Genomic DNA, 18,847 nt, shown 5'->3' on the forward strand with positions numbered 1-18,847 from the left:
CACTAATACTTCCAATTCCAATGAAACATCACGGGATTCTTCATTTCCTTGTCCCACTTTAAGTACCATTTTTCTCTCTCAGTAAGAACCTGTTTTCCAACAATAACAATATCTATATTTATCTATCCTCATTTGCTCAATTCTAAAATAAGCACAAATAACTTTAAAATGACTATACTATCTCTATTAACAAAAATTCTACCAAGTAATTTAATTTTTATTCCTTTTGTCTTTGAAACATATTCCACTAGGGTATATACATGAAGTACTATATTTAAACTTCACTTAGATTAATTATTTTTATTCTCTGTGGTTATGTTAGCATTTTGATATACATTAAGGTTCATTTGTTTCTATTTATATTCAGTTTCAAATGTTTTTTTTTTTTTTAATTTTACTGATTATGCTATTACAGTTGTCCTGACTTTTCCCCTTTTGTGCCCCTCCACCCAGAATTCCCCACTCCCTCAGGCAATCCCCACACCATTGTTCATGTCCATGGGTCATGCATATAAGTTCTTTGGCTACTCCATTTCCTATACTGTACTTAACATCCCCATGGCTATTCTGTAACTACCAATTTGTACTTCTTAATCCTCTTACCTCTTCACCCATTCTCCCACATTCCCCTTCCATCTGACAACCATCAAAATGCTCTCTGTATCCATGACTCTGTCTCTATTCTTCTTGTTTGCTTAGTTCATTTTTTAGATTCAATTGTTGACAGGCATGTATTTTTGCCATTTTATTGTTCATAGTATGTATTTTTGAGATTTTATTGTTCATAGTTTGGATCTTCTTTTTCTTAAATAAGTCCCTTTAACATTTCATATAGTAAAGGTTTGGTGATGATGAACTCCTTTAGTTTATTTTGTCTTGGAAGCTCTTTATCTGACCTTTGGTTCTAAATGATAGATTTGTTGGGTAGAGCAATTGTGACTGTAGGTCCCTGCTTTTCATGACTTGAAATATTTCTTTCCAATCCCTTCTTGCCTGCAAAGTTTTTTTGAGAAATGAGCTGACATTTTTATGAGAACTCTCCTGTAAGTAGCTAACTTCTTTTCTCTTGCTGTTTTTAAGATTCTCTCTTAGCTTTAACCTTTGGCATTTTAATTATGATGTGTCCTGGAGTGAGCCTCTTTTCATCCATCTTGTTTGGGACTCTCTGTGCTTTCTGGACTGGCATGTCTGTTTCCTTTACCAAATTAGGGAAGTTTTTTTCATTATTTTTTCAAATAGATTTCTAATGTCTTGTTCTTTCTCTTCCCCTTCTGCCACCCCTGTGATGTGAATGTTGGAACACTTTGAAGTTGTCCCAGAGCTGCTTATACTATCCTCATTTTTTTGGATTCCTTTTTCTTCTTATTGTTCTGATTGTTTTTTTTTTTTTTTTTTTTTTTTTTTTTTTTTTTGCTTCCTTATGTTCCAAATCATTGATTTGATTCTCAGCTTCATCCCCTCTACTGTTATTTCCCTGTAAATTGTTCTTCACTTCAATTAGTGCATCCTTCATTTCTGACTGGATCTTTTTTATATGGCTGAGGTCCTCACTAAGCTCCTTAAATCATCCTTATAAACCAGTGTTTTGAACTCTGTATCTGATAGATTGCTTATCTCTATTTCATTTAGCTCTTTTTCTGGAGTTTTGATCAGTTCTTTCATTTGGGCCATGTTTCTTTGTCTCCTCATTTTGGCAGCCTCCCTGTGTTTGTTTCTATGTATTAGGTAGATCTGCTATGACTCCCTATCTTGGCAGCATGGCCTAATGTAGTAGGACACCTACTTGGTCTCCCAAGATATCCCTCTCAAAATTTTATCCACCACACATGGGTGTTAGACCAGCCTATTCTATGTCTGCATCCCTCCTACCAGTCTAGATGGATGTGATTTCTTTGATTCCATAGTTATCAGACTTTCATTCTACTCGATTTCTGGTGGTTCTGAGTGATGGCTGTTCTATATTTTAGTTGTAATTTTGATGTGGTTCTCTGAAGAGACAAGCCATTTTTGCTTATGCCACCATCTTGACTGGAAGCACCTCAAAGTTTTTTTAAATACTTTTTGATTTATCAATTGATTTTGAATAACAAAATACCAATAAAGACATATTCCCTCCCCAAAAGGAGATTATAAAGAAAGGCCAATTTCCTTAATGTTCAAGATGTACTTCTATACCAAGAACAATAGGAAAAATACAGGAACAGAAATTCACCAAAAAAATTATAAATGACCAATGAAGATATGAATTAATAGTACCTACCTCACTGCACTGTTCTGAGAAGAAAATCAGATATGTGATTATTAAAGTGATTGGCCATAAGTAAGTCCTAAATACATACTAGTGATAATGATGATCAGGATCATTGTTATTTGAAGTAAACTAAAAAAAAAAAAAAAAAAAGAAATGATGTGCCATTTTTCACATTTCTAATTAGACATTTTTTTCTCATTTGTAATTTTAATCAAAGCATTGTTAACTCATTTTTTAACTTAGATATAAGCACCAAATTTTAATTATCTAAATCGATTAATTTTGGGGGAATAAAACGCCATCAAAAACTGCCCTCCAGAACAAAACAATGATGTTCATTCTTCCAAACAACCAAATTCAAAGTCTACCAAAATAAAAACAAAAACAGCTCACACAGGGGAAAAAATGTAATGAAAATCACATTCTAGGAGTTCAGTGCATTTAGCATCCTTTGCTATGCTATCTAGTGATCCTTCAGCTGACTTTCAAAAGATAACACCCTAGTTCATCAAAATATACATTTCCATTTGCTTTTTAAAATTAAAAATAATAATTAAAAAAGAAAACTTGGAAGGAATTCACAATCAATTGCCTGTCTTGTCTTGATGTCACGTACAGCATGTGATGGTCAGGAAGGTTATTTGTAAGCACACACGATTAGGGAATACTGATCTTCAAGGTTCAGCTTTCTTCCAAATAGTGTAAAATACCCACAATTCCAAGTATGAAGGGACACAGACGATCTCCTTTGAGAATTCCACAGGACAAAACAGGTGCCAAAACTGTTCTTCATAGAGCTTCTGTCAAATTGACACAATTCCCCTGTGTAAAGTATTTCCCATCCTGTTTCAGTACTTTCATGGAGAGGTCAAGATTCAGTCTAAGAAAATCCCACGTGGACTCTTCCTCCTGAGATGTGGAGATTGGAACAGCTGTCAAATCATTAATCACATAATCAAACTCTCTCCCTTCTTTGGCGTACCTCTTCAGTACTGGAATACAGTCCGCTGCTAGAACCTGACAGCAGTCTCCTTTAAGATTATCTAAGACGTCACCACATGTTTTTCACATGTATTTCTTACATCCATCAATCACCATTTGGTCAATCTCTACCATGGTGACCATCCTTGGTTTCAGTTTGACTATTTCACATAAAATGCCCCCATCTCCACCTCGCAGAATCAGCATGTCTTTGCCAGTGTAATCCTCTTTGCCACTGTCCACGATGGCCTAGGTATATGCCAAATCACTCTCTGCCAGATTCACACCCCCACTAAGGATGAGAATATTTCCGAGCTGCTTCGAGTGCAGAATTTTAATGTTCTGATAAGGTGAATCTTCATCATACACCATTTCATTTATGTCATATTCAACCAGGCGGCCATCAGCAGTGGGCTAGTACCTATCAATGGCCCCTCCTCGAACTATGGATAGTAACCGCTTCACCTGCCTAGTACTTCCTGACACAATTCTTTCATTCTTCTACTTTGTTCAAAAGACTGTCAACTTCTTTGCCTACCACATCACCATCGTAACTCTGAAGGTCCAGCAACACCAATCCATGTGGGTAAATTCTCAAATTGGCAAAGCTGCCATTTTTGTTGATGTAGGTTGCTAAATAACCATGGTCCTGCCAGTTGTGCACCGACTCGGTCATTCCCTGTTCCTGGAAGATGGACTGGAGGCCTTTTAGAATGGTCTCACCATCAGCTTTGGCACCGAGCCTGAAGTCGAGCGTGCTGTGCCATGCTGCTGCTGTAGTGAGGCAAGGCCCTGGGCCATGCCTGGGGGAGGCGGCCGCGGGAAACTGGGGGAGCACGCGGGGGGTCAGCCTGCGGCCAGCAGGGACCTAGACATTTTTTTTTTAATATTAATTTAATACATAGTGTTGGAGACAATATTAAAGAAATAACCATTCTTCTATATTTTTGTAGAAATATAAATTACCTCTTCAAAGGACAACTTAACAATATAGATCAAAAACTTTAAGGTTTTGCAAACTCTTTCTCAGCAATTACGTTTTAAGGCAATTATTATAAGGGTATAATCAAATAAAGATGACAAGATCTATGTACAAGGATGTTTGCAGGCCAAGACATACACACACACAAAAGCCAGAAATAAACTAAACGTTTATCTGTAAATAAAAATTAACTAAATAAATGATGCATCCAGCCTGTTTAATTTTCTTTAGGCCCCTTCAACAGTTCAGATCTTTTTACCACATATTTTTTAAAAGAAAACTTGTTCTAATTATTGGATGTAAAAACAAAATTCAGATATAGCTATTGCCAGTGAAATTCCTCCCCTTGCCCCAACCTTCTCACTCTTGTCCTAATTAAAGACTTTCATGGACCTAAATATGTTTCTCTTCAGGATGGGTGATACTTTTCCTGGGTCATAGGTCATCTACAGAAGTCCACAGGATTTCCAACTTAAAATGATCTAGAAGGAAAAGTTTGGACAGGGTTTCATCTAATTAAGATAGAGGTAATACCAACTATGACAGCCCCAGTATGTCCAGAGCTCACGGCATTTATAGTGTCTCTGTCCCCCAGAATAGATGACTTTTTATCCCAGATTAAAGCTATTATGTCAGAAGGAAGAGGGGCGGTGGTCTCTCTCTTTGGTATATGTTTCACTTCAAGACTCAGAAGTAGGACAAACTAAAATGGGCTCAACTGTTGTATCTCCCATAGGGAGACAAGTCTAATAAATCAGAATATTCTTTTGCCTGGTACCTGCCGACCTTCACAAAATTATCTTTCACTTCATGAGAATTTTTTTTTCTTAACTCTGGATATGAGTATGGCTCTAGTTGCTGTATTTTTATAAAAGAGGGAAAACATCTGTAGAGGAAAGTTTTCATTTACAGACAGAATGCTATTCACCATCATAAACCCAACCCCCAAATTAGATCATCAAAATCAGAATGGATTCCTACACAGCCATTAAAAGCAATGATGTAGAACTATATTTGTTGATGTACAAATATACATCTGGTAAATATTTAAGTTAAACAAGTTGCAAACAGCTATATATAGTGGAAAATCTCAAAGGATACATAACAAATCATTAAAAATATTTATCTGGAATATTCCTTAAGATAATTATTTTATTACTGTTATATAATCTTGATATTTTTAATCTGGTGATTTTATTTTTATAATTAGTGAGAGGTTTTTTATAATCTTAATCATTCTTGACTTTTATTATAGCATTTAATCTCATTTTATAGAACTTGATATCAACATCTTGCTTGTATGTGTTCTTAGCTAATTTATCCTTTTATTTTAAAAAAATGACAACTGTTAGGTCCCATTTTACCCACTTGGAGGTACAAATTAAGTTTATATTTACTTTAAGGTTTCAGCTGAATGGTTTGTCCAGGGACATCTTCCCTTCTCAAAGAATGCCTCTCCTTAGCAGAGACCCCTTCGGAGATATCATCTAATGCCCCTGAGATGCACTTTTTGACCTAAAGCATCAGGCCAGAGCTAGAAACTGCCTGGTTATGCAGGACAGATTCCTGTCTTCACCCTACCAGAGCCAGACATCAGTCATCTTTGACAACCATTTTGTACGGCTTCTTTTATATCCCTGTGATGATTCTGTGTTAAGAGTTTATTCTCCTTCCCTGTCACTGGGTCGTAGGGAGAGCTGTCCAGCCCACTCAACAGTTTCAGTTCCTTTGAATCAGGAAGAAGAAATTCAGAACTGGGTCTCTCTTTCTCTTGATGCTCTGGGAACTCTCAGGCAGATTACCCATCTCCTCCCTAGTGACTCCAAGTTCCTTTTACCCATGTATTTTCTCACAGGAAAAAAGTATGTCAACTTCTGCCTGCATAAGTACCTTGCTCTACATAATTAGCTTTTTTTTCTGATTCTAAAAATAATGCATTTTCTTAACAAAGAATGTGTGCAATAAAAGAGGGTTCAGGGGGAAAAAATTTTCAATTATCATTAATTCCAATATTCAAAGATAAATGCTATTAATATTTAGATACATTTTCTTGTCTTTTTATTCTTATATCTATACATTTTTTAACATATAGAAGTCAAATTCACACTAAATTAACTTTATAACAATATTTAATGTACACTCACTTAACATATCAGAATTTCCTAAAATCATGTCTTCAAAGGGATGACATTGAAGGGTTAAATACATTCCAATATGTGAATGTGCTATAATTTACTTAACTGAATTCCTTTTGCTGGATATTTAAGTAGTTTTCTATTTTTACTCATTATAAATAAAGCAGCAACATTCTTGTACCTAAATCTTTTTTAATCTCTAAATATTTCTTAGGATATGTTCCCATAAAAGAATGTACTGGAAAAATCTATTTGTAAAACACTCAACAATCTTTTTTGTAGGAACAGATCAAAGGGAAATGTACCTTTTTATCTACCAAAGAACAAAGATTTTACTGTAGTTTTGACTTTTAAAAAACTGTGGGGACCTCATTTTTTGCCATGGGAGAATTCATTAGTAGCTAGGAATACATTTTTAAAGTGTCTTTTTCAATCCCAAACTTACTCTTTTTAATTATGAGAACAAAACATACAAATTGATATTTCTTTTCATTATGACAAAACCTTTCCAGAAAGCAATAAACTTCGGTTGTAATCTGCAGGTCAAATCCATCGGATTCTGGCATAAACCTATAGTGGATTTAGCCACAAAGAATGCTTCAGGTTCTATGTTACGTTTTAGGTGATTCCAGGTGAAGCACGTCCAGAAGCAGTCACCTCAACAGAGATGACATGCAAGCAAAATCATCATTGCCAGTTTCAGTGTAGGGGTGATCTGGGAGTTAACAAAGACTTCCATGTGGACTTGCACTGCATGATGGGGAAAGGTTTCCCCCCTGTGACCTGCTTTGCAAGCATCATTGCTGTCCTTATTCAAAACCACCCACCTTTGTGCCCCTTGGTTTGCACGTTGCTAACTGGCTCATTTCCATGGGCCTTAAGAGGTATTAACTCCCATTTTGAGAATGATGGTTTACTTTAGCTACATAGGTTTTTAAGTACAATTTTCTCTACAAACTATATTTTCAGGTACATTTTAAAGTAGTGAAAATCTGTCCTCCACCCACCCATCCAAAAAAGCCTTACAAAAATTCCAATACATGAAAAAGATTGAAGCTGCTCTGGTTGAAATCAGGCAGGGGTTTCTCCTCTAAAACTTTACTCATCCCTACTCCCAAGCCAGGTGGCCCCTGAGTCATTTCAGAGAACCTGTAAGTTTAAAGCCAGAGGCAACAAACAAACCAACCACAGGCTTGTAATAAATGAAAATTTGGTTCACTGAAAAAAATACTGAGAGCAACCATCAAAGTACCCGAATGCATACCTGAAGCACTCTCAGGCAATTTACTTAGAAAAAAAAGTCTTAAACTTCAATTTGTTCCATTTATGTACACAAAGCTAGTCCCAGCAGCATGTTGACTTTGCATATACTGTACTTGCATCCAGTTCAGCAGAGGCTTCATTTCGTTGAGCATATTTATGGGCTAATTAGCAGATCTTATCATGTCCTGAATGTTAGCTAATAGTTCTGTCCTGTCCTCTTGGCATGAATCAGTCAGTCCACAGTAGCTTTGTTTGGAACACAGAAGAATACTAAAATAAATATCTTTGTTTTACCCTCTTGGGAGTCTAGAATTTAGACAGATGTAGGTTTTCCCAGAAGCAAAACAATTTTTACCCAGTACCAGTCACTTATGGGGCCAACCCGCCCCCGTTAGTCCATGCTCTTCTGGAAAGAAATGGTACTGCAACAAGATCCTCAAGTTTCTGTTCTTTTTTATTTATTTATTTATTTTCAATTACAGTTGTCCCATTTTTTTCTCCCATTGCTCCCCCCAACCCAGCCCACCCCTTCTCCCACAGCCATATCCCCCCTCCATTGTCCATGTCCATGAGTCATTTATACATGTACTCTGACTAAACCCTTCCCTTACTTATCCCCCCACCCCCATAACTGTTATTCTGTTCCTTATTCAATTTAGTCCATTTGTTTGTGTTGTTCCTTAGTCTCCTGTATTAGGTGATATAAGTGTCTGTTCTTAATGTAGCCCAATCATATGGAAACTTGAGCATCATACTGTGGTATGTTATGGTATTGTTTTTATCAACATTATAACAAAACATATTCCCTATAATTATTAACATGGTATATACAGTTTTACTGCAGTTATACTTTAAAACTGAGGGCCAAACCACAAGATATGAAAGCGCAGTCTAATACAAAGGGGAACCCTCCCCCAAACCCAGGAATTATGTTCTGGAGGGTGGGCCTCTTTTAGTACAGGCTTCCCCCTCCAGATGAGTGTTCTAGGAACCCATCTGTATCAGTGTACCAGCTGGCGTTATTGTGAGAGGCTGCATTCAGCTTCAGTAAAATTTTTTTGAAGACTCTTTCAACACATTTGCCCATGTCATGCTGGATGCTTTATGAATGCATCTGTCCACGCTGCACTGAGTGTTTAGCAGTTTTTGACCAAAAATGGCATGATCCCCTGAACTACCCTCCTATTCATCTGGTCTTGCCCCTAGTGACTTTTTGGGTTTCCCAGGATGATAAAAGTCCTCAAAGGGAAACATTTTGCTGATACGAACGAGGTAAAACAAAAAACAGCCAAAGCACTAAAAGGCATCACAATCAACAAGTTCAAAAACTGTTTTGAGCAGTGTTAAAAAACATCTCGATAGGTCTATTGCATCAAATGAAGAGCACTTTAAAGGTGACCAAAACTTAAACATGTAAGAATAAATACACAATTTTTTATAAATAAATCTTTTTGGGGGGGCCCCTCATACACAAACTAAGTAAATTATCTCACACAAATGGTAATGCTCTGGGATTTTTCCTTGGGTGCTGGGATAGAAAGTGGCGCTGTTTAGTTTGCATGGTCTTTTTGGTTATCTCGGAGGAGTTTAAAGCCATGGTCATCCTTAATGTGTATGTAAGAACTGAAGAACATGGAGGCTACTGAGTCCATATGATTCAAGCCCATGCCCTTATCAGACAACGAACTTATAGTTGTCATAACTGCATTGGATTATTTACCCAGCTGGTTATTTTATTAGCTAATCTTTTGCTACTGTGAACATGACAACGTATAGAAACAAGTGGTTTATAATATCATTTGGAGACAGTAAATTCTGCTCCTGACCAGACTGTCTTGGAATTTACCTATTTGTGGGATGTTAACCATGCCAAGATGGTTGAGATCCAGCGTTTCCTAGAAACAAGAAATTGTAGCAATGCAAAATTCTCTTTTTACTCCTCTTTTCCCCCCAAGCACACCAAGTGTGTTTGTTTTGTCTCCAAGTATTATTCAGAAAATTTAATTTATCTGTGTGCTTTGTGACTCATGTTGTTTTTGTTTGCTATCGTCTGTTCTTGTTCTAATTTTTATTGTTTAGTTCAATTTTTGGACATTAGTTTTCAGTTATTAGCACAGTAAACTTAAATGATGGCTTTTGGCTGCAAGAGGTATAGCATCTGTGGGAAACTGGCAAAGATCATGAAATCATCTTACCACCCAGCAGAGGTAGGAGAGTGACCAGCTTTCCCAGGAAAACCTAGCATTGTCATGCCCGGACAGGGATGGCACATTCCCAGACAACTGCATTCATTGGGCTCTGCTCTATCTGCTCTATCATCCCCATCGCTCATTCTACTTAAACAGCAACCAGAACACCCTCCCTCCATTTTTGTTCCAATCAAGGGACAAAACTTTCAGGTATACCTATAACTTGAGAAACAAAACTCTGAAAAGTGTACTTGTTCAAATCAAATAATCTCTTCACAGAGAAAAATTAAAAACATCTGGCAGGATAACACTCTAAAAAAATGGAGAGCGGGTTCCATGATTTCTCTAATGTGGCTTAATTGCCATCTAGCAAATGGAAGCTCAAGAACCCCAAAGTGTGGCCAGAAAACATCACTTATTAAATAGAGCTGGAATAAAATTGACATAAGACAATTGTTCTTGTCATTTTTCTAGGGTCCTTTTATCTGGTGTGTCATTGTGACTAAAGGATGTAGTTTGTCTTGGGTCAGCTTTCTAAAAGAGGATAAAAATCTCATACTTTGTACCTATCCTCAGACAATTGACTTTTTTTAGAATGGGAAGTCAATCCTAGCTTTATTTCCGTAGTAGAAAACTCTCTGTAACATAAAATGCAGGCACAAAGGGGAAGAGAGTCTTTTTAGATATTAGCTCCCTCTCCCCCCACCTTTTTAAAAACAAAATACTACATGCCAACTTGCAAATGAAGCTTTGAAAGCCCTCATTTTCCTCTTTGAAACCTCAGTTGGCAAGGGTGGCATTGGCAAGAATAGACCTAATTCCACATGCATACCCAGCCAGGCTTTCTCTCAATTGCTAGTAACATCTGGTATCTGTCTAGGGACTATTAGAGATCCATAATTATTTCTTTACCATCTTAATGATTATAAATATCTCCTTTTCACTACCCTGCTTCTTCTAGACTTTACTATTGACACAATACTGTAAGAGAAAAAAATAAGACAATTCCCAATTCCATAGTTGAGATCTTGGCCCCACAAAATGATGATTATCAACAGGAAAAATGATTCAGATGTAATGGTTTAACCAAAGGTTCTAATACCGAATGTAAAATCATTGCTTTTCTTAGAAACCATCAACTTCTTGTTCTCTCTTTACTATTCCAAGGCTCCTTTCTCTAGGGACATAGTTGGCTTTTAGCATTGTGGGGGAATAATTTTTGGCAATGCCAGTAATTTGGAAAAAGACCACCCACCCTTAAGTTGCTTCACTTCCATGTGTTATCTTTCTATTGGCAGGGAAGCCAAATTTTTAAACCAACATCTCACTTAGGCCTGGGAAGAGATTTAGCCAAAAGTACATCTGCCAACTCCTGACTCCTGAGTATAAAAAAGTTCCTTTAACCAACAGGACACAATCAGCCTGGAGCAGGAAAGACACTCCCTGTACATGAAGCACCTTGGGAATCACCAATAGCCTTTTCATTGAGCTATAGGAAGATTCTAAACTCAACTCTACAGTCAAAGGAAACACACTAAGAGTCAATATTTATGTGCAGATGTCTTTACATAGTAATAAAATAAAACATCTGACATCTCACTGAGCCTACGATTGGGGTTTATAGGATCTGCCTGACATCTATGGGTCATTCTTTTTAAAGACCTAGTGAGCCCAGATATCCTGGCATATTCTGGGGACTCTGTGATGTACCACTTCTCCTTGAATTGTGGAATGGAAGCTGTGCCCATGCCGGTGTTCTGTGACTACTCCTTTCTCATAACCTTTCATTAGATTGTGACAAGACCCTGACACACATTAAAGAGCCAGCACTGTAATTCTGTCTCCTCCCTGCTAGAATGTAAGCAGTTTGAGGTCACGGTCCTCCTTTGTACACAGTACTCTCCCCAGTGCCTAGAACAGAGCTGGGCACACAACAGTTTAGTATCTGTGGACTGAATGACTGAGAGAAGACTTTAGGACAATGGGTCATCAAGTGCCTTTCAGTGTGGGGCCCTCTGTAAGTGTGGGAGAGTCCGATGGATGAGCAGAATAAGTGGGCCCGAGTGAATGGAACAGACTTAGCAGAGAAGATAACACTTGAAGTTGGCTTTCAAGGGAAAGTAAGATTTCAGTTAGTATAAGGCTCTCCACAGAATGGGAGTGGGGTCAGGGATAAGAGCCAGGGCCCGAAGTAAAAGGGGACCTATAAGAAGACTCCACCTTCTTTACCTTCTTCACAACCTGTCGCGACAGTGTCAGGTGTTTAAAAGTTGGTGCACCACCTGTTGCCTGCCTCCCTGGGTATACCCCAGGCCTGTATGTGGCCACTGCCCCACACCACTTCTTGGAAGCCAGATACCCATCCCCTTTGCAACTCCTCCTCACAGAGAGGCAGAGAAGAATGTGTGGGACCCCCAGCCCTCATCCCTTCCCAATCCCCAGTAATTTCTCCTGTATGTCTCTGCCTTGCTCTCTTCAGAACCTTCTATCTCTCTTCCCTCCCTCCAGACACCCAGCATCATCTGATCAACCGACCTGCAGTTTTGTGAAAAAAAGGAAAGCCTTCTAGTGCTGTGCTTTCCTTACCCACGGCGGACTCCCAGTAGGTCCAGGTAGTCTTAGCATAATCAGGAGAAGGGAGAATTCAGAAGGCAAACACAACTATCTCAATTCATGAAGCTTCCACCATTTCTGCCAATGGCTGGAGGACCTCTTTCTGTTTTCCTAAAGCAGGTAAAAGGAAGTAAATGTAAAAGCTGTCAAAATAAAAAGAGTTGGAAATCAACCCCAAATGCTGGGTTCAAACCCTCTCTGTGTCCCCTGGGGAACTTAGAATCTAACAGAAAATGCCGTAGCCCAGCCGGGACATTTCTTATCGATGGCCTTGTTAATTAAATAGTATAACACGGGCTGGTCTGGGAGCAGGACTCCATGTGACTAAGATAATTGAATGGAGGAGGATACAAAGTGAACTGAAACAAAGAGATTTGATTTCCTGTGGGAGTCATCCAAAGAGAGTGATGACTTGCCTATTTGAGAGATGAGATTAAATAATCCAGAAAATTAAGTGACACATAGAAATTCAACACCACCAATTTTCCCTCTGAGGCCTGCTGCTTAGTCTCCTGGGACTTCCCAGGGTCCTAGAAGTGAATACGTTGTGCATGCGTTGCAACATGCCAAGTTGAATAAAAGAAATATTGCCAACAGATGGTAATGAATTGATCTCAGAACCCAAGTATAAATAATTCTTCTTTAATAAAGTTGATGCATGCTTCCCTCCTGGTACTTGGGAAGCTGCCAATTTTCTTTCCTTTTTTTTTTGGAAAAAACACAATTAGCTGAAGTGCTTGAAGAATATAATATTGTAGTTACCTCAGCATTAGCTAAAGAATGCAATATATATAACTTTATATAAAAAGCTGAGAATGCTTTATAAAATCATTAGACTCAGTCAGCCTATTTTCCTGCCTCCGCAGTCATTTCCTTGTAATAAAATTAAATTCCTTTTTATATAAGGAGTATTATATAATATATATATTTTATGTTCTAACCTCCCTTCAACTCCCCCATATAAGCATCTGGTGGTGGAGTTTTCTAAATCTCAACAGGGAAGAAGTCTGAAGAGAACACAGAGCTTGGCTACCATCCCTCCACTGTCAGCATGAAAGTGCCCGCCTACCTCTATGAGCAAGTCAGGGCCTGCGCAGCATCCCTAATGTTCAGAGGTAGCTGCTCTTGTTCTAGGATTTATGGTCCGTTTGGCTAGTTGCTTTTCAGGATCCCCCTACTAATGTCCCAGAACGAAAAGTAGCAAAGATGTCAGTCTCACAGAACACTGTGCAACAGAGGGTGCGGCCAGAAAGCTGTGACCAAACACTCACGTTGCATTTTTCTCACTGGCTTGCAGCCTGGTCTTTATCATGCTGGTTGCAGTCGTTAACAGCACCAAATTTGGTCACCTTAACTAGAATGACACCTTAACTGACCTGAGTAGAGCTAAGGTGACAGGAAGGCTGTTTATTTTATTTTAACATGACGCAAGGCCTGTTTACTGTCTCTGGTTATGTTGCTTAGAAACCTCACAATTGTGGCTTGATTCCAAGTTACAAATGGAACATTTGGAAAACTATGGAAAAATGTTCCTGGAACTCTGTCATCACTCAGGGAAATTTTTTTATGTCAGTCCTTTGTATCTCTTCATATATTATATACACATTTATAGATTTATGTAACTTAAAACTATTGCTTTTGGGTTGTTACTCTGTACATCATGAAAGAGAAAACATTTTTGTCTTTTCCCCAAGTTCCTGCCTCATATCATAACAGAGACTCTTTCACTCAATTAATGATGTTAAAAAGAAACCTTTCACCTTTCTTTCCTTCATTCATTCTCCCTAAGGGGGAAGAGTGACCAAAACTAGTGAGCAGACCAGCCCCTGTGAGCCAGCGTCCATGTGTCAGCAACCACAGCCTGCAGGCAGCCTCTCCCTCTCCCTCTGGTCTCCTCTCTCTACACAGGGAGATGGCCTCCTTGCACCTGCCTCTGCTCACCTCTTCTTCACTCTGAAGCCTGCTGGGGAAGGGCCTATCCCTGTAGGGAAAGGCCGATGCTTGTCCAGCTGCTTCGCCAGGACTGGGTTGGCAAATGCAATGCAAGGCACAAGGCCTGAGAAAGGCCTCTTGGTCTCTGGTCCAAGCCACATTGTCCAGTCCACCTTTCCCAGCAATCAGCTGTTAACTTTGGGTCCTTATTCCTACATCTATTTCTCAATCTGCCCGGAACTTGAGAGAAGAGTGTGATTGAGTCAAGCCCCTGCAGGTTGGCAGAAGGAAATCACAGAATAGGAGCATCTTCATACATGGAAGGAATCTCAGAGAGCATGCTGAATAATTCTCTCATGTTCTGTGTCAAATTAAAACCTGGAGGCATTAAGCTACTTGCCTGAAGTCACTTGGATAGTTAGCAACCAAGACAAGAGGAGAAATCAGCTCTCTGGATTTTGGATTCAGTGATCTTTCCCTTACTGTTATGTTCTTCAGGGCCAGTCTTGGTTATAGGCACTTGAAATCTTTGTACCATGTCTATCTCCTGCCATCTTCTTGGGGGACTTCAACATCCAAAGATGCTGTTTTAGAAATCAGGTCTCTCATCTCTAAGGAAACTTTGCCACCACCTCACTTGAGGAAATCACTGTAAGAGTCATGCATGGTACTTTGTAAGGTATATAAATGTTGAATCACTACATTGTACACCTGAAACTACAATAACATTGTATGTCAGCTATAATTTAATGTTTTAAAAAGAGTCATGCACAAAATATTGTCAATAGCTGAAACTTCTCTACCACCAAATTCAATGAGGAAATAGATTTATATTGCACATTAAAAAAGTCTATAAACATTGATAGGCATGAGATGACTGCCTGTGTGATGGGGCAACATGGTTTCTCTTTCACGCCTGGCCAAAGAAAGGGTAGATGCCTTTCCCCAACTATAAAACAAAACTTCTTCTCAATTTGACTGGGCCAGTTTAGGTCATGGGCTTACTACAAATAATTGTCACCAGAGGTGTGCTATATGAGACAAGGGGTATGGGGTTACTGATATGGATTAGTGTGTGTCCTGGGAACAACTATATGGCTGTGATACAATGGCCAATGAACGTTGGTTCATCAGCTGTAATGTTCTCAACTTCAACCCCTTGCCAAGCTAAGTTCCATTAGTATTTCAAGTCTCAGTTTAAAATCACCCAATTCATTCATTCAGTAAGTGTTTGTTGGATGCCATACACTTAGCTAGGCACTAGGTTTACAGTGGAGAACAAAACAGGCAGAATCCCTGTTCCTGTGGAGTTTACAGTTTAGTGGAAGGGACAGAGGTAAACAAACACATAATGATAATGTGTGCTGGGTGTTCTATGGGACAACAAGTGTCTATAAAGGTGGGGTCAAAATTAAGACTTGGTGTTAGAAATGGCCATCTTGAAGGAATGCAGTTTGGCTCAGACCTGACTGGTGAATCAAAAATCGCCAGGCAATGGGCAAAAGGAATAGTAAGTAGAAACATGTAGAAGAAACAGCCCAAGGTTACTGACAAAGAGTCTTCACTATTTTCACTTTACTGATGTTTTGCTTCTTGATTTTTCCTTCTCAAGTGATATCAACATCTGGGGAGTTTTGTAATATAATATAAAACTTTGACACCTATATATTACCAATATAAAGGCATCAGGTAAAAGGGGAAATAGAGAGGGAAAGTCAGGAGGGTAGGTGTACCAATGTTCAACGTATGTAGAGAAGGCTTGAAATACTTACTACATTGATGGGACCACAAATAAAAGTACAAATACATCATTTAAGTTTATAAAAAGATAAACTTCACTTCACTTTTAAGATAAACTAAGCACAAGCTTGGGCTTTCTATCCCTTTCAAGCCCCATTGAAATAAAAATGTAGAAGGACTAAGATAAGGAAAATCATCACAAGAGATCAGAAGACAAAAGAGGGAGGGAAACAACCTGTCCCTGGCCTGCAGGCCATTTCCTACCATGGTTAATAATATTAAAATTTTAGTTGTTCTTAAGATACCACTTTATAAGCTTTATTAACCAAAGTTTCTATGCTTTCTTTCTTTTTTTTTTTTTGCATTTACTGAATTTACAATTGTTTATTAACCCTAGTGTGTTTATTTTATTACTTAATTAAATTGATTGGGGTAATGTTGGTTAATAAGATTATATAGGTTTCAAGTGTATATTTCTATGACACACCATCTGTGTATTGCATTGTATGCCCACCACCCAAAGTCAGATCTTCCATCACCATATATTTGGCCCCCTTTACCATTTACTACCCCCTTACCCCCTTTTCTTTGGTAACCACTATACTGTTGTCTGTGTTTATGAACTTCTTTTTCTTGTTTGTTCATTGTTGCCTTCAGGTTCTTATCTCATCTATGAGTGAAATCATATGGTTCTGTCTGACTTATTTCACTTAGTATGATATTCTTAAGATCCGTCCATGTTGTTCCAAATGGCAGCATTTTGTCTTTTCTTATGGCTGAGTAGTATCTCATTGTATAAATATACGATATCTTCTTTCTTTTTTTTAAAATATTTTTTAAAATTTATTTTAAGAGAGTGGGAAAGGGAGGGAGAAAGAGAGGAAGAGAAACATCGATGTGCAAGAGATACATTGATTAGTTGCCTCTCGCATGCCCCCAAACAGAGACTTGGCCGGCAATCCAGGCATGTGCCCTGACTGGGAATTGAACCAGCAACCTTTTGGTTCACAGGCCGGCACTCAAATCACTGAGCCACACCAGCAAGGGCTAAATGTACCACATCTTCTTTATCCAATCATCTGTTGAAGGACACTGCATTGTTTCCATGTCTTGGCTACTAAACAATGCTGTTCTGCTTTCTGTCAAGTAAAAGTAAATAAGTGAACAGAGTATCCTTTTCAATTATTCCTTCTATTTCAAAGCAATAATTTCCTAGACCCAAAATTAGATAGGATAAACCTCCTAATATTTCTTGTGTTGCTTCATGTTAATAGACTTTCATATCTCTAAATTGGAAGAAACCAGAGATATTTTTCTATAAAGACTTCAGACATGTCTGAATATTTTGTTAGCTTAATTTGAAATTTGAATGTTTGAAATTGTATGCTGGAATCTACAGCATTTTGCAAAAAAAAAAAAAATGTTAAAAATAACATAGTCTAAGGAATAGTAGCAGAAATTCAGTACACAGTGGAACCTGATCACTTAAAGACTGGTGTTGTTTTGGAGGAAACTTGAGAAATTCTTCAAGATTGGCTATTGGGTTTGCTCCCCACCTACCTGGCAACAAAATTCAGGGAGTTCAAAATGAATCACGCATTTGGCAACAGCTTTGAGATAAATTTAGAAGTGTCATCCATGGAAAAATCTGAGAAAAGCAAGGCCCTCCAGCAAGAAAGCTCAGCTCTCTAAAGCTCTATCTTATCCCTTGTATGGTCTCAGTTTCAAGTCCCTGCCATTTTCAATTTAAACTGAAGATAGTACAGTTGCTTTCAGAATTGTCAGCAGAGTCGAGAGTATTAGATTTATAACCCAAGGGGGGAAATAGGCAAAGTCAATTTTATACAGTTAATATTACCAGATATTTTATGCATCAAAATATCCAGATGGTAATCCAGCAGGACAGGTCTAAATTTCATGTGCATGGAAGTTATCCAACTCGGGTCTTGGGAAAAAATTCAGATTTAGGCTCTGACAAACTGGAATTCAACCCCAGCTCTGGAAATGTTCTAGCTTTTAATCATAGACATAAAGATAATGCCAATTACACTGGATGGATTTGAGGGTCATTTGAGACAACATGAACATTTTGTAAACCATGGTACACTGTGCAAAGTGCCCTAATCCATCCCCACTCACCTGTCTCTGGATCATACCTTGTCCACCACCTCTAGGTTTTGTTCTATAAAAAATTCCTGACACTCACAGCACAGAACACCATGTGAAGATGGAGGCAGAGACCGGAGTGATGAGTCTATAAGCCAAGGAATGCCAAGGACCGCTGGCTGCTACCAGGAGCCAGGAGAGAGGCATGAAGTAGATCTTTTCCTCAGAGCTTCTAGAAGAAACCAACTCTGCTGACACCTTGATTTCAGACATCTGACCTCCAAAACTATGAGAGAATAAATTCCTGTTATTTTAAGCCAGTAATTTGTGGTCACTTGTTACAGCGGCCCTAGGAAGTCAATATAGCCTTTCATCTGAAAGCTGACCATTTGAATTCCTTAACATTCAGCAACCCCATTACTAGGAATATGCCCAAAGAAACTTTTGCACATAAACATCTTATTCATAAAATGATGCACTTTGTTCACAAAATAATGCAACTTGTTCCACCATTGATTGGATAATGTGAACAGTCACAAAATAGAATATTTATATAGCAATGAAAATGAATGACTTACAGCTACATGCAAGAGCATGGAGAAATCTTGGGAATCTAATGCTGAGTGACAAAGTAAGTCTCAGAAGGCTACTAACA

At 38.3% G+C, this 18,847-nt stretch overlaps 1 pseudogene; it reads right to left on the reverse strand.

Annotated features, from left to right (window-relative positions):
• Positions 1 to 2,707: 2,707 nt before the first annotated feature.
• Positions 2,708 to 14,507, reverse strand: LOC150016846 (spermine synthase pseudogene; annotated as a pseudogene).
• Positions 14,508 to 18,847: the final 4,340 nt, after the last annotated feature.

The sequence above is a fragment of the Furipterus horrens genome, unplaced genomic scaffold (assembly GCF_987537825.1).
Source record: "Furipterus horrens unplaced genomic scaffold, mFurHor1.1.pri manual_scaffold_3, whole genome shotgun sequence".
Classification (NCBI taxonomy): Eukaryota; Metazoa; Chordata; class Mammalia; order Chiroptera; family Furipteridae; genus Furipterus; species Furipterus horrens.